We start from the raw sequence: 12,135 nt of genomic DNA on the forward strand, positions 1-12,135 counted from the left end.
TCATTAGCATCAGTATACAAAATGGTATCTGAACACTTACCTGTGTGAGCTGAGACCACACCCCCTGTGAAAGTCTGTACTTCCACGGTGCCGCCGTACTGAGGGGAATCACAACTGAAACAGAAGAAGAAAACAGCAGTGAGGAATTAATCCACATTTACCAACATCCATCCAAGCCTTCTTTACACCAACTTTTGAAGCTTTTAAATATTCCCAAGTCAGTGCAAAGGCTGAAAAAAAAGAGTTACAGCATTAGGAAAAGTTCAAATTTCAGAAAAATCAAAGCAAATCCAAATTCTGACTAGTGGGAAGAGCAGGGAAGCCAAAAAAAAAAAAGTTGAAAAGCCCAAGGGTAAAAGGTTCCAACTGAATGGAGGGCAAATAACAAAGAAAAAAAACTTGTCACATCTAGAAGCTCAAAAAGGTGCCAGTGAGAACAGAACACTGTCACAGGAGAACAGGGCAGGGCCCCCTGACTCCCATACCTGCACTAGGAGACACTTCCCGAAACACTAGAACTACAGCAGGAAACATGAGAGGAACAATCCTATGTGAAGAAGGCCGCATAGCAAAGAAACATGGCCCGGAAACAGGCGGGTAAATCCACACAAGGCCCGGAAGTGTTTCCCCAGTGTTTAAGGAAATTCCTTAACCACGGTGCTGCCTTTGAGTCACCCCCTCCTCCACAACAGTCACAGGACCCGCGCTAACTGGAATACAAGAAGCTTGCTAGAACGCTTAACCCAAGGCTTCATTACCGTCTCACACCCCTCCCAACAGTCTAACCCAGCATGACCCCTGACCTCTACCCCAAGTTGCCACTAGCCCTGAGATAGCCCCGCCCCCTCCTGGACTAACACCCCACCCAACATGCGCGAGTGGGGGAGGGGCCCGCGCGTGCGCGGCTGGAGGCGGAGAGAGCCGGCTGCGCGCATCGCCCGGGGGCTCCCGCCAGAACCCAAGCCCACGCACACAAGGGTCGCAGGGCTGGGTAGCCTCGCATCCCTGCCCGTCCGGGAGCCCCCACTACCAGACCGCGAAAGGCTGAGATAAAGAAGGACTCGAGCAGCCAGATCCTGGTCCCTGACTGGATATGGTGGGCGCACGCCCCGACTACTCATCCCACGCCCCCCTTCCTCTTCCCGCGCCCCTGAGAGGGGCTGGGGGTGGTGGGCGGGCAGGAGCACACCTGGGTCCGTCCTCTCAGGGCTCGCTCGCTCGCTCAGGCACGCGTGCGCAGACGGGCGGGAAGGGAGAGGAGACGCGCCCAGGCCCAGTGCCGGCCGGCCTGGCCCCCCTCAGCCTGTCTCTCTATGGGCGCGCGCCGACAGCCTCGCGTACCGGCCCCGGGGCCCCGGCCGAAGGTGCGCGCGCAGCACCCCGGGAAGGAGGGAGGGAAGGCGGTGGCGGAAAGATGCGCGCGCAATCACCCGTCAGGGGAGGGGGAACTGTGGAGCGTCCGCCATCTTGTCTCCCTCTCCTTACCTGCGTCCTCGGGGGCGTACGCACCACCCCCCCTCCCGCAGCAGAGGAGGGGGGAGGACCCCCTCTTGGTCGCCGCCTTCGCGGCCTTTAAATTCCCCTGGGGCCTGCGACTACTACCACCGCCGTGCGTCCACTGCCTCCTCTCACACCACAAAGGTGCGGACGGTGGGTGGGAAAAATGAGACGGTAGCCCCAGCGAACCGCCGCCGCCGCCGCCGTTTCCGAGGCCTCACCAAAATGGCCGCTGCCGTCTCGGCCGCCACCACCTGCACCAGCACCACCACAGCTATCGCTACCGCCGGCGCGGCCCGTCCTCTCGCGAGAGACGGTAACTGGAGGTTGGAAATGCGGGGAGGCTCGCGTGCGCTTAGCGTAGGGCGCTGCCCGAAGCGCAAAGCAGGCTGGGAGGTGTAGTTGGCCTGGAGGCTCCGCGCTTGCCCCGCGGCTGAATGTCTGCCCTCCCTCACTGAAGCTGCCACTGGGCTGCGTTGCGGCTGCCAAGTCGAACCAGTTCCCGCCTTTTAATAGATTACCCAGAAAGCTGAAGCAATTTGTCAGGTACTTTCAACAAGTTAACAGTAGAGCCTGGGTCTCCGGATTCCCACTGCAATCCACTTAACATAGAGCTGCTTCGTTTTACAGAAGGGTAGTATTCCAGATAGCTCCCAAACACCTGTGCCATCTGTTCGCCAACTTCTAGGTTAATAACCCCTTTGAAAATCGATACCCTAAACCCAGAATAGAATAATAATAACAGTTAATTTCTATTAAGGCCACTTTATACATTAATTGTCTCATTTAATCTTAACAATACACCCATTTTACAAATGAATTGAGGCTTATATATTAACCAGTGACGGGCCCAAAGCCAAGATTCATAGCCAAGCAGTCTAAGTCACAAGGATGCTCACACTCACAAATTGCACCACCTGCCTGGCTGGTGTTGCTCAGTGGTTGAGCCACACCAGGGCACATACCTAGGTTGTGGGTTCGATCCCCAGTAGGGGGCATGTAGGGGGCAGCTGATTGATGATTCTCTCACATCACTGATGTTTCTATCTCCCTCTTCCTCTCTCTGAAATCAATAAATATATATTTTTAATTGCACCACCTAAAGTCCACCCTAGGAGTCAGGTTAGGAAGCCCTGATAAAGCTCTCATCTCTTCATCTACTTAGGTTAGCTCTTCCCTATTCAAATGTTGATCATTCTCTCTGTGTCATTGACTGGAAGTCCTATTTTACTTACAACAAAAACCAGGGATGAAAACTCAAAAACCTAAAAGGGCCAGGAAGTAGTGTAAATAAGGTGAAGAGAAGCAAAGGAGGAATGTGAAGAACAGGAGACCATATACTCTGTCTTAAAGAACAGCCGCCGTTAAAACCACTATTCCAGTGATCCTATAAGAATGTGGGGCAAAATACAAGTAAGCGTCAGATTCAGCCCACAGGTTTCTAGTTTGCTACCTCAGGCCTCTCCGTGAGTCTCAAGGCACATAGAAGCACCTAGGAGTAGTTGTTTGATTGAATAAATGGTGGCATGCCCAACCATTTAGACCCAGTTCAAAGTCTTTTTCCACGCCAGGCTCATATATTTATGAGCTCTCATCATAGAACCACACTGAACTTCCATGAGATTTCACACCATTTGGTCTTCCCATATACCTTTTCATCCTTTAAACCAGCGGTCGCCAACCGGTGGTCCGTGGACCACTGGTGGTCCGTGAGGTCCGAAAGGTTGGCGACTGCTGCTTTAAACTATTCCTTCTTAGAATTTAGCTCAAGGGCCACAACCCCCAGGTGATCTCTCTTGACCACCCCCAGGCTGGTATAACACCCTTCTGGCTCCCATAGCTTCCTAGGCTTCTTAAAGTACTGATTGCATTGTATGTGGATTCATGGTCTGTCTACACCACTCCAAAAGGTATTATTAACCCTTTGAGTATAGAGACATAGTTAATACATGCGAATTCATGATTCCAGGCTCAGAAAGATTCAGGAAATTAGTATGAGCTACTTGCATTATAATACTTTAAAAAATAACTGGTATTGGATACGTGATCTCAAACTCAAATCCAAACCTCCTATTTCCATGACTATTACCCTGGTCTAGTCACCATCACCTCTTGCTTGGGTTACTCCTAACTGGGCTTCCACTTCCACTCCTATTTCCCTTCACTCCATTATTCATACAGCAACCAGAGTGTCTTTTTCATGTAAATCAGATCATGTTGCTCTCAAAGTTAAGACATCCAAATGGCATCTTAGTCCACTTAAATCATCACAGGAAAGATATGATGAGCTGAAGAAGCCAAACCTCCTATATAATAAAAGCCTAATATGCAAATTACCCCCTCCGGCGGTTGTTCCACTCGACTAGGAGACCAGGAGTTCTCCCGGGTGCTGACCACCAGGGGGTGGCGACCAACCTGGGGTGATGGGATGGAGGTGTGGTGAGAATGGGGGGTGTCCGCCAAGCTCGCTCTCACTCCACCTGCTACCCTCCCAGGGACACCAGGGCTCTTGCGCCAGGGAAGGCCCCGTGCTCAGGTCCCGGCATGGCCTCTTCAAGGTGAGCCGGGCCTCAGCCGTAGGGAGCTCAGGAGCCAGTTGGGCTCCCCATGGGGGGTTCACACAGGAGCTGGCTGCGAGGCCAGCTGGGAGAGAGCACGCTGCCCACCCAGCTTTCCTGTGGCACCGAGGCGGGGGGGGGGGGAGAAGGAGGAAGGGTGCGGGCCGGGGCCCAGGTGCTGCCCAGGGCCCAGAGATCAGCTGGGACTTGCTCTTCCACGCCAGATGCTCACGCTTCAATCACCAGCCAGGCCTAGGGACCGCACCCATGCACGAATTTCATGCATCGGGCCTCTAATAAGACTATATACATATGATTCCATTTCTTTAAAGTTCCAGGGCAGGCAAAATTAATTGATGGTGACAAAATCATAGCAATAACTTTGGGGGAGAGGGATTTTACTGGGAGGAGGTACAAGGAGGATACTAAAAATGAATTATATAAGAAGTTGGTAAACTGTGGTCTGAAGGGCAAGTACTGCCTACTAAATATTTTTATACAGCCCATAAGCTAAGAATGCTTTTTACATTGTCAAGTAGTTGAGGAAAAATCACAATGAGAGTAGTATTTTGTGACGCATGAAAATTCTGTGTGATTAAAATTTCAGTGTTCACTAAAGGTTTATTGAAAAAACCGTGTGCATCCACTTACATAGCATCTATGGCTTCTTTCCGGCTGCAATAGCAGAGCTGAGCAGTTGCAACTGAAACCATAGGCCCACAAAGTCTAAACTATTTGCTATCTGACACTTTACAAAAAATGTTTCCTGACCTCTGTTCTATGTCTTGATCTGAATGAAGTTATATCCAACGGAGTGTACAGATGTAAACATTCTCTGAGCTGTGCACTTAAAATTTATGTACCTCGCAGCATGTATTTTATACTTAAAATTTTAAACTAATTTTATTTAAAAAATAAATGAAAATAACTCTATAGGCATTGACACCTGCCTGTTTTTTTTTAACTTCATTTACCCCTTGCTCACTATACTATAGCCACCATGCTCTTCTCCAAACCATATGTCAAGTTCATTTCTGCTGCTCCCAAAGCCCTCATCTTTGTTGTCTGATTTTTTTTTCTTATGGCTATTTCTCCCTTTTCATGAAGATCATAGTTCAAACATTGCCTCCTCTGAGAAGTTTCCTGGCATTAAGTATCCTTTTCACTGCCAGTCACTCTAGCACATGTTTTCCTCAGTTATCTGAAATTATTAATTTATTTATATGCTTGTTTATTGGGTATCTCCCAACCCAAGATAAACTCTCTGAGAGCAGGGACATTATTACAGAGTCTGAAGTGCTCTCTAGATAACTAATAAGTTAATGAAAAACATTTCAAACAACCTGGTGAGAAAGAGATTGTTGGTTCAACTTTACAAATGAAATTTTGGTTGGATGAAAAATGAATTATAAAGACTCAATATCATCAAGATTTCAGTTTTTCTTCTGAACTTGATCCATAGATTTAATGCAATCCCAATCAAAATCTCAGTAAGTTGTTTTGTGGATATCAATGGACTGATTCCAAAGTTTATATGGAGGGGCAAAAGAACCAGAATAGCCAACACAATATTGAAGGAGAACAAAATTGAAAACTGACATAATCTGACACCAAGACTATAAAGCTGCAGTAATCAAGACAGTGTGATTTTGGTAAAAGACTAGACAAATAGATCAGTGGAACTAAATAAAGAGCCCATAAGTCGACCCACATAAATATTGTCAACTGCTCTTTGACAAAGGAACAAAGGCAATACAATGGAGCAAAGATCGTCTTTATAACGAATGATGCTGGAACAACTGGACATCCACAAAAATATTAATCTCAACATAGACCTTACACCCTTCACAAAAATTAACTTAAAATAGAACACAGACCTAGATGTGAGGCACAAAGCTATAAAACTTCCATAAGATAACAGGATAAAATAGAAGGTAAGTGGCTGGCCGGCGTGGCTCAGTGGTTGTCAACCTATGAACCAGAATGTCACGGTTCAATTTGAGTCAGAGCATATGCCGGGGGTTGCAGGCTTGATCCGCAGTGTGGGGTGTGCAGGAAGTGGCCAATCAATTATCCTCTCTCATCATTGATGTTTCTTTTTTTTTTTTTATTTCAGAGAGGGAGGGAGAGGGAGAGAGAGATAGAAACATCAATGATGAGAATCATTGACCGGCTGCCTCCTGCATGCCCCACGCTGGGGATCAAGCCTGCAACCTGGACATGTGTCCTTGACCGGAATAAAACCCGGGACCCCTCAGTTCCCAGGCCGATGTTCTCTCTATCCACTGAGCCAAACTGGCCAGGGCTCATCATTGATGTTTCTATCTCTCCCTCTCCCTTCTCTGAAATCAATAAAAATATTTTTTTAAAGATTAAAAAAAATAGAAGGTAAGAGAAAAATAGGAGATGCCCTGACTGGTTTGGCTCAGTGGATAGAGCGTCGGCCTGTGGACTCAAGGGTCCCAGGTTCGATTCCAGTCAAGGACATGTACTTTGGTTGCGGGCACATCCCCAGTAGGGGGTGTGCGGAAGGCAGCTGATCGATGTTTCTCTCTCATCGATGTTTCTAACTCTCTATCCCTCTCCCTTCCTCTCTGCAAAAAATCAATAAAATATATTTTTTAAAAAAAGAAAAGAAAAATAGGAGAAAAACCTAGATGACCTTGGATGTGATAATGATGACTTTTTGATTCAACACCAAAGGCATGATCCATGAAAGAAATAATTGACAATCTGAACTTCACTAAATTTAAAACTTCTGCTCTGTGAAAGACAATGTCAAGCAATAAGACAAGCCACAGACTAGGAGAAAATATTTGCAAAAGACACATCTGATAAAGAACTTATCCAAAATTTACAAAGAACTCTTAAAACTCTACAATAAGAAAACAAGCAAGCTGATTAAAAATGGGCCAAAGAACTTAACAGACAACTCATCAAACAGACATACAGATGTCAAGTATGCATATAAAAAGATACTCCAAAAAAAGAGAAAAAAACAAAAAGGTGTGCTACATCATGTTATCAGGAAAATGCAAATTAAAATAACAATGAGATACCACTACATATCTATTTGAATGACCAAAATCTGAAATACTGACAGTACCAAATACTGAAGATGTGAAACAATAAGAACTCTCATTGATAGCTGGTGGGAATGCAAAATAGTGCAGCCACTTTGAAGACAGTTTGGTAGTTTCTTATAAGAGTAAGCATACCCTCACTACAGGAAGCAGCAATTACACTCTTTGTAACTTGAAACGGAGTTGAAAACATATGTCCATCCAAAAACTACACACAGGTGTTTATAGAGGTTTTATTCATGACTAGTGGCCCGGTGCATGGATTCATGCACATTGAAAGGAAATTAATTAGAAGAAATATTCCCTAGCCGGCTTGGCTCAGTGGATAGAGCGTCGGCCTGCGGACTAAAGGGTCCCGGGTTCGATTCCGGTCAAGGGCATACAGGCTCGATCCCTAGTGGGGGGCGTGCAGGAGGCAGCTGATCGATGATTCTCTCTCATCATTGATGTTTCTATCTCTTTCTCTCTCTTTCTCTCCGTCTCCCTTCCTCTCTGAAATCAATAAAAAAATATTTTTAAAAAAGAAATATTTGAATATCACTATTCGCCCTTTATAATACAAGTGTCAACCAAATTCACGATCAACAATGATAGGGGGAAACACATGCGTGCAACTGGAGCCAGTGAGAGCTTTATATGCATCCCGCATAACTTAGCCTTTTATATGAAGAGAATAAACTTACTTAATTAGACCTGTTTCTAATTTAGCTAAACTTTTCCCAGCCCAGTGAAGCACCCCAATTTCTCTTTCAGTTAATTATCAGCAACACAGCAGTAAATAGCAACTGAAGCAGATTATTATTGTAGATCATGCAGGGAGAACAAAGGGTAAAATATTTAACTACAGCAGTGTTTGACTATGTTCTGCACAGTGAGAAAACCTGAAGTCATTTTCAAGGTTCACCATTTCTTACTTCTTTTCATTCAGGTCAAGTTTCTAAACTTTCTAAATCTCTGTTTTCTGGCTAATGAAAAGAAAATAGAATTCTACCAAGTCTCCTATGTACCTACTCCAGGACTTCTGTGAGGATCAAATGAGATGAGACCCTGGAAAACGCTTCAGACATTTCGTTAAAGGGTAAAATGTTTGCACCTGGCTATAAAGCAAATCGTGTTCCTGGGCTGAAGAAGCTGCAAGGAGGCTAGTGATTGCTAGGGAGAGGAAGCCAGGCATTGCTATGTGACGTCATTACCGGCACCTACAGTGACTGTTTCAGGGCTGGGCTGGGCTGTGGGCCACATTTTGTGCCATGGGGTCTTGGCAGCATAGGCTGTGATTTGGTGGGCTGTTGCTCCGGAGTGGTGGCCTAGCCTTTGTCCCATTTGGGTAAGGTGACCAGATTTTAACATTGGTAAAGCGGGATGTTTTGACCGGGGGTGGGGGGTAGGGGGGGTTCTTTTTAAAAAAATTTTATTGATTTTTTACAGAGAGGAAGAGAGAGGAATAGAGAGTTAGAAACATTGATGAGAGAGAAACATCGATCAGCTGCCTCTTGCACACCCCCTACTGGGGATGTGCCCGCAACCCAGGTACATGCCCTTGACCGGAATCGAACCGGGGACCCTTGAGTCCGCAGACCGACGCTCTATCCACTGAGCCAAACCGGTTTCGGCCCCGGGGCGGGGGGGGGGGGGTTCTTGATTAAAAATTTGGTCTATATTGTAATCACTTTTTTTTTTTTTTTTTTTACAGAGAGGAAGAGAGAGGGATAGAGAGTCAGAAACATCGATGAAAGAGAGACATTGATCAGCTGCCTCCTGCACGCCCCTACTGGGGATGTGCCCGCAACCAACGTACGTGCCCTTGACCGGAATCGAACCTGGGACCTTTCAGTCCGCAGGCCAACGCTCTATCCACTGAGCCAAACCGGCCTCGGCCACTTTTGGTTTTTTTAATAAAAGGAAATTCACTGCTTAGATCATCGTTGAATTTGCATCTTCTTTTCTTACTCATTATGTTAAAAATCTAAAAAAAATAATTTAAAATTATATTATAAATTATTATATACATATTGCTTAAAAACACAGTAAGTAGGTACATAATTACATGAACATATTTTATTGTTAGTTTATAAGTTAAATTAATTTGATTGTTATAAAGTAACTATTTTAAAAATTATTATTATTTTTTTAATATATTTTATTGATTTTTTACAGAGAGGAAGAGAGAGGGATAGAGAGAAACATCGATCAGCTACCTCCTGCACACCCCCTACTGGGGATGTGCCCGCAACCAAGGTACATGCCCTTTGACCGGAATCGAACCTGGGACCTTTCAGTCCGCAGGCCGACGCTCTATCCACTGAGCCAAACCGGTTTCGGCTAAAAATTATTTTAATCCTATATTTCTTTCTAAATAATGACAATACTAACTTGTATTATTTTCCTCTGAATTTGCCGTAACGTAAGTCATAAGTGTCACTTTCAAGGCTGGCCACTATAAAATATAAATAATACGAGTACTGTCTGCTAAATTCAAGAAAATTTATGTATTGATGAAATAAATAAATAAATTACTTACCTAAATTATCTGAATAGCTGATTTGTAATGACATCACTTGTTTAACTAGCTTACTAGCATGCAGTACGATGTGTATCGTCTGAGAGACAGTTACAAAATGTTTTCGTCGTTGCCAATCCCCAAAAATGCCATTGTTCATTAAGTCCAAACAATGGTGGTCGAATTCTAACAACTGATCAACAATGCGAACTTTGATAAGCAGTTCTCGATAATCAGTTCTCAACAATTATTTGTTATTATTAAAGTTTAACATTATAAAATTAACAAAAATAATATAAAACTCATATCCTGGCTAAATAGCCACATGGCCGCCGAAAACAGTATATTCCCTTCCTGTTCTCCTGCCGTTCCCTAGCTTGTCGTGCATTCTTTCCAAAAATCTGGACTTTTTTTTTTTTAATATATTTTATTCATTTTTTACAGAGAGGAAGAGAGAGGGATAGAGAGTTAGAAACATCGATGAGAGAGAAACATCGATCAGCTGCCTCTTGCACACCCCCTACTGGGGATGTGCCCGCAACCAAGGTACATGCCCTTGACCGGAATCGAACCCGGGACCCTTGAGTCCGCAGGCCGACGCTCTATCCACTGAGCCAAACCGGTTTCGGCAAAAAATCTGGACTTTTTTTAAACACCGTGGGACGCGGGACAAATTGTTAAAAATCGGGACTGTCCCACCAAAAGCGGGACGTCTGGTCACCTTACATTTGGGGGAAGCTGAGTGTTGCTTTGTGGGCGCCAGGTTCGTGGTGCTATTTCTTTGTAAATGGCCAGTGCGCCTCACGGCAGCCCCTGGTGGTCAGTGCATGTCATAGCGACTAGTTGGAGGGGCACTTAGCATATTAGCCTTTTATATATATAGATTGCCAAAACTTGGAAGCAACCAAGATGTCCTTCGGTATATGAATAGATAAATAAGCTGTGGCATATATCTGATAAGGGGTTAATATCCAAAATACATAAATAACACATACAACACAATAGCAAAAAAACCACAAATAACCCAATTTAAAAATGGGCAAAGGATCTGACTAGACATTTTTTTCAAAGAAGATAAATGAACTGCTAAAATGAAAAGATGCTCAACATCATTAGTCATTAGGAAAATGCAAATTAAAACCAGAATGAGATATCACCTCATTTTTATAATGGCCATTATAAAAACAACAAGATACTATATAGAGAGAACCCTAAAGATTCCACACACACAAAAAAAAAACTTTTAAAATAAATGAATTCAGTAAAGAAGCAGAATACAAAATTAATATTCAGAAATCTATTGCATTTTTATACACTAATAATGAACTATCAGAAAGAGAACTTAAGAAAATATCATTTACAATTGCATGAAAAAAAGAATAAAATACTTAGGAATAAATTTAACTAAGGAGGTAAAGACCTGTAGTAAGAAAACTATGACATTGAAGAAAAAATTGGGTATTCGCAACGGCTCTCGAATGCCTGTGCTGCCTCCAGCTCACGGAGCTCCAGCCGAAGGAGAAGGGAGGTAAGTAAAGAGGTCTCTATACCATGGCTCCTACAAAGCAGACTGCCTGCAAATCCACTGGTGGTAAAGCACCGAGGAAGCCACTGGCTACAAAAGCCGCTGGAAAGAGTGCGCCCTCTACTGGAGGGGTGAAGAAACCTCATCGTTACAGGCCTGGTACAGGGCACTTCCTGACATGAGACGTTATCAGAAGTCCACTGAACTGATTCGCAAACTTCCCTTCCAGCGTCTGGTGCAAGAAATTGCTCTGGAGTTCAAAACAGATCTGCGCTTCCAACATGCAGCTATTGGTGCTTCGCAGGAGGCCAGTGAGGCCGATCTGGGTGGCCTTTTTGAAGACACCAACCTGTGTGCTATCCATGCCAAACGGGTAACAATTATGCCAAAAGATATCCAGCTAGCACCCCGCATAACTGGAGAACGTGCTTAAGAATCCACTATGATGGAAAACATTTCATTCTTTAAAAAAAATTTTTTTCTCTTCCCATTATTGGTAGTTCTGAACATTAGGTGTTTTTTTCCCCCCATGGGGTCAAAAGGTACCTAAGTATATGATTGCAAGTTGAAAATAGGGGACAGAAATCAGGTATTGGCAGTTTTTCCATTTTCATTTGTGTGTGAATTTTTTAAATTTAAATGCGGGGACATAAAGCATTAATGTAAGTCAAATGTTTAAGTGAAGAAGTTTCAGCAGTTCAACTTTATAACAATATAAATAAACCTGTTAAATTTTTCTGGACAATGCCAGCATTTGGATTTTCTTGAAACAAGTAAATTTCTTATTGATGGCAACTAAATGGTGTTTGTAGCATTTTCATCATACAGTTCATTCCATCCATTCACTATACTTTTCTAACTTAGTTTTCCTACGTGAAAGTACATGTTTTTAATGTTGTCTATCTTCTGTGCTGTTCCTGTAAGTTTGATATTAAAATACATTAAACTATTTTAAAAAAGAAAAATTGAAGA

At 43.9% G+C, this 12,135-nt stretch overlaps 1 protein-coding gene, 1 long non-coding RNA gene and 1 pseudogene across 3 annotated transcripts in view; 2 read left to right on the forward strand and 1 right to left on the reverse strand.

The window, feature by feature from the left end:
* SRCAP (Snf2 related CREBBP activator protein) overlaps positions 1–1,555 on the reverse strand; it is a 36,781-nt gene extending 35,226 nt beyond the window's left edge. Inside the window, exons 1-2 of the mRNA XM_079782074.1 lie at positions 1,486–1,555; positions 41–114 (exon numbers count right to left, since the gene is read on the reverse strand). The gene's annotated coding sequence lies outside the window, so the exon portion shown is untranslated. The remainder of the gene's footprint in view (positions 1–40; positions 115–1,485) is intronic.
* Positions 1,556–1,730: 175 nt separating this feature from the next.
* Positions 1,731–9,000, forward strand: LOC307106098. The gene is made up of 3 exons (XR_013814088.1): positions 1,731–1,813; positions 8,067–8,216; positions 8,832–9,000. It is a non-coding gene; the product is annotated as an uncharacterized lncRNA (long non-coding RNA).
* A 2,178-nt stretch (positions 9,001–11,178) lies between these two features.
* LOC307116676 (histone H3.3A-like) lies at positions 11,179–11,596 on the forward strand (annotated as a pseudogene). Its single transcript has one exon. The product of its transcript is annotated as a histone H3.3A-like (transcript).
* Positions 11,597–12,135: the final 539 nt, after the last annotated feature.

The sequence above is a fragment of the Cnephaeus nilssonii genome, assembly GCF_951640355.1.
Source record: "Cnephaeus nilssonii genome assembly, chromosome: 2".
NCBI lineage: Eukaryota > Metazoa > Chordata > Mammalia > Chiroptera > Vespertilionidae > Cnephaeus > Cnephaeus nilssonii.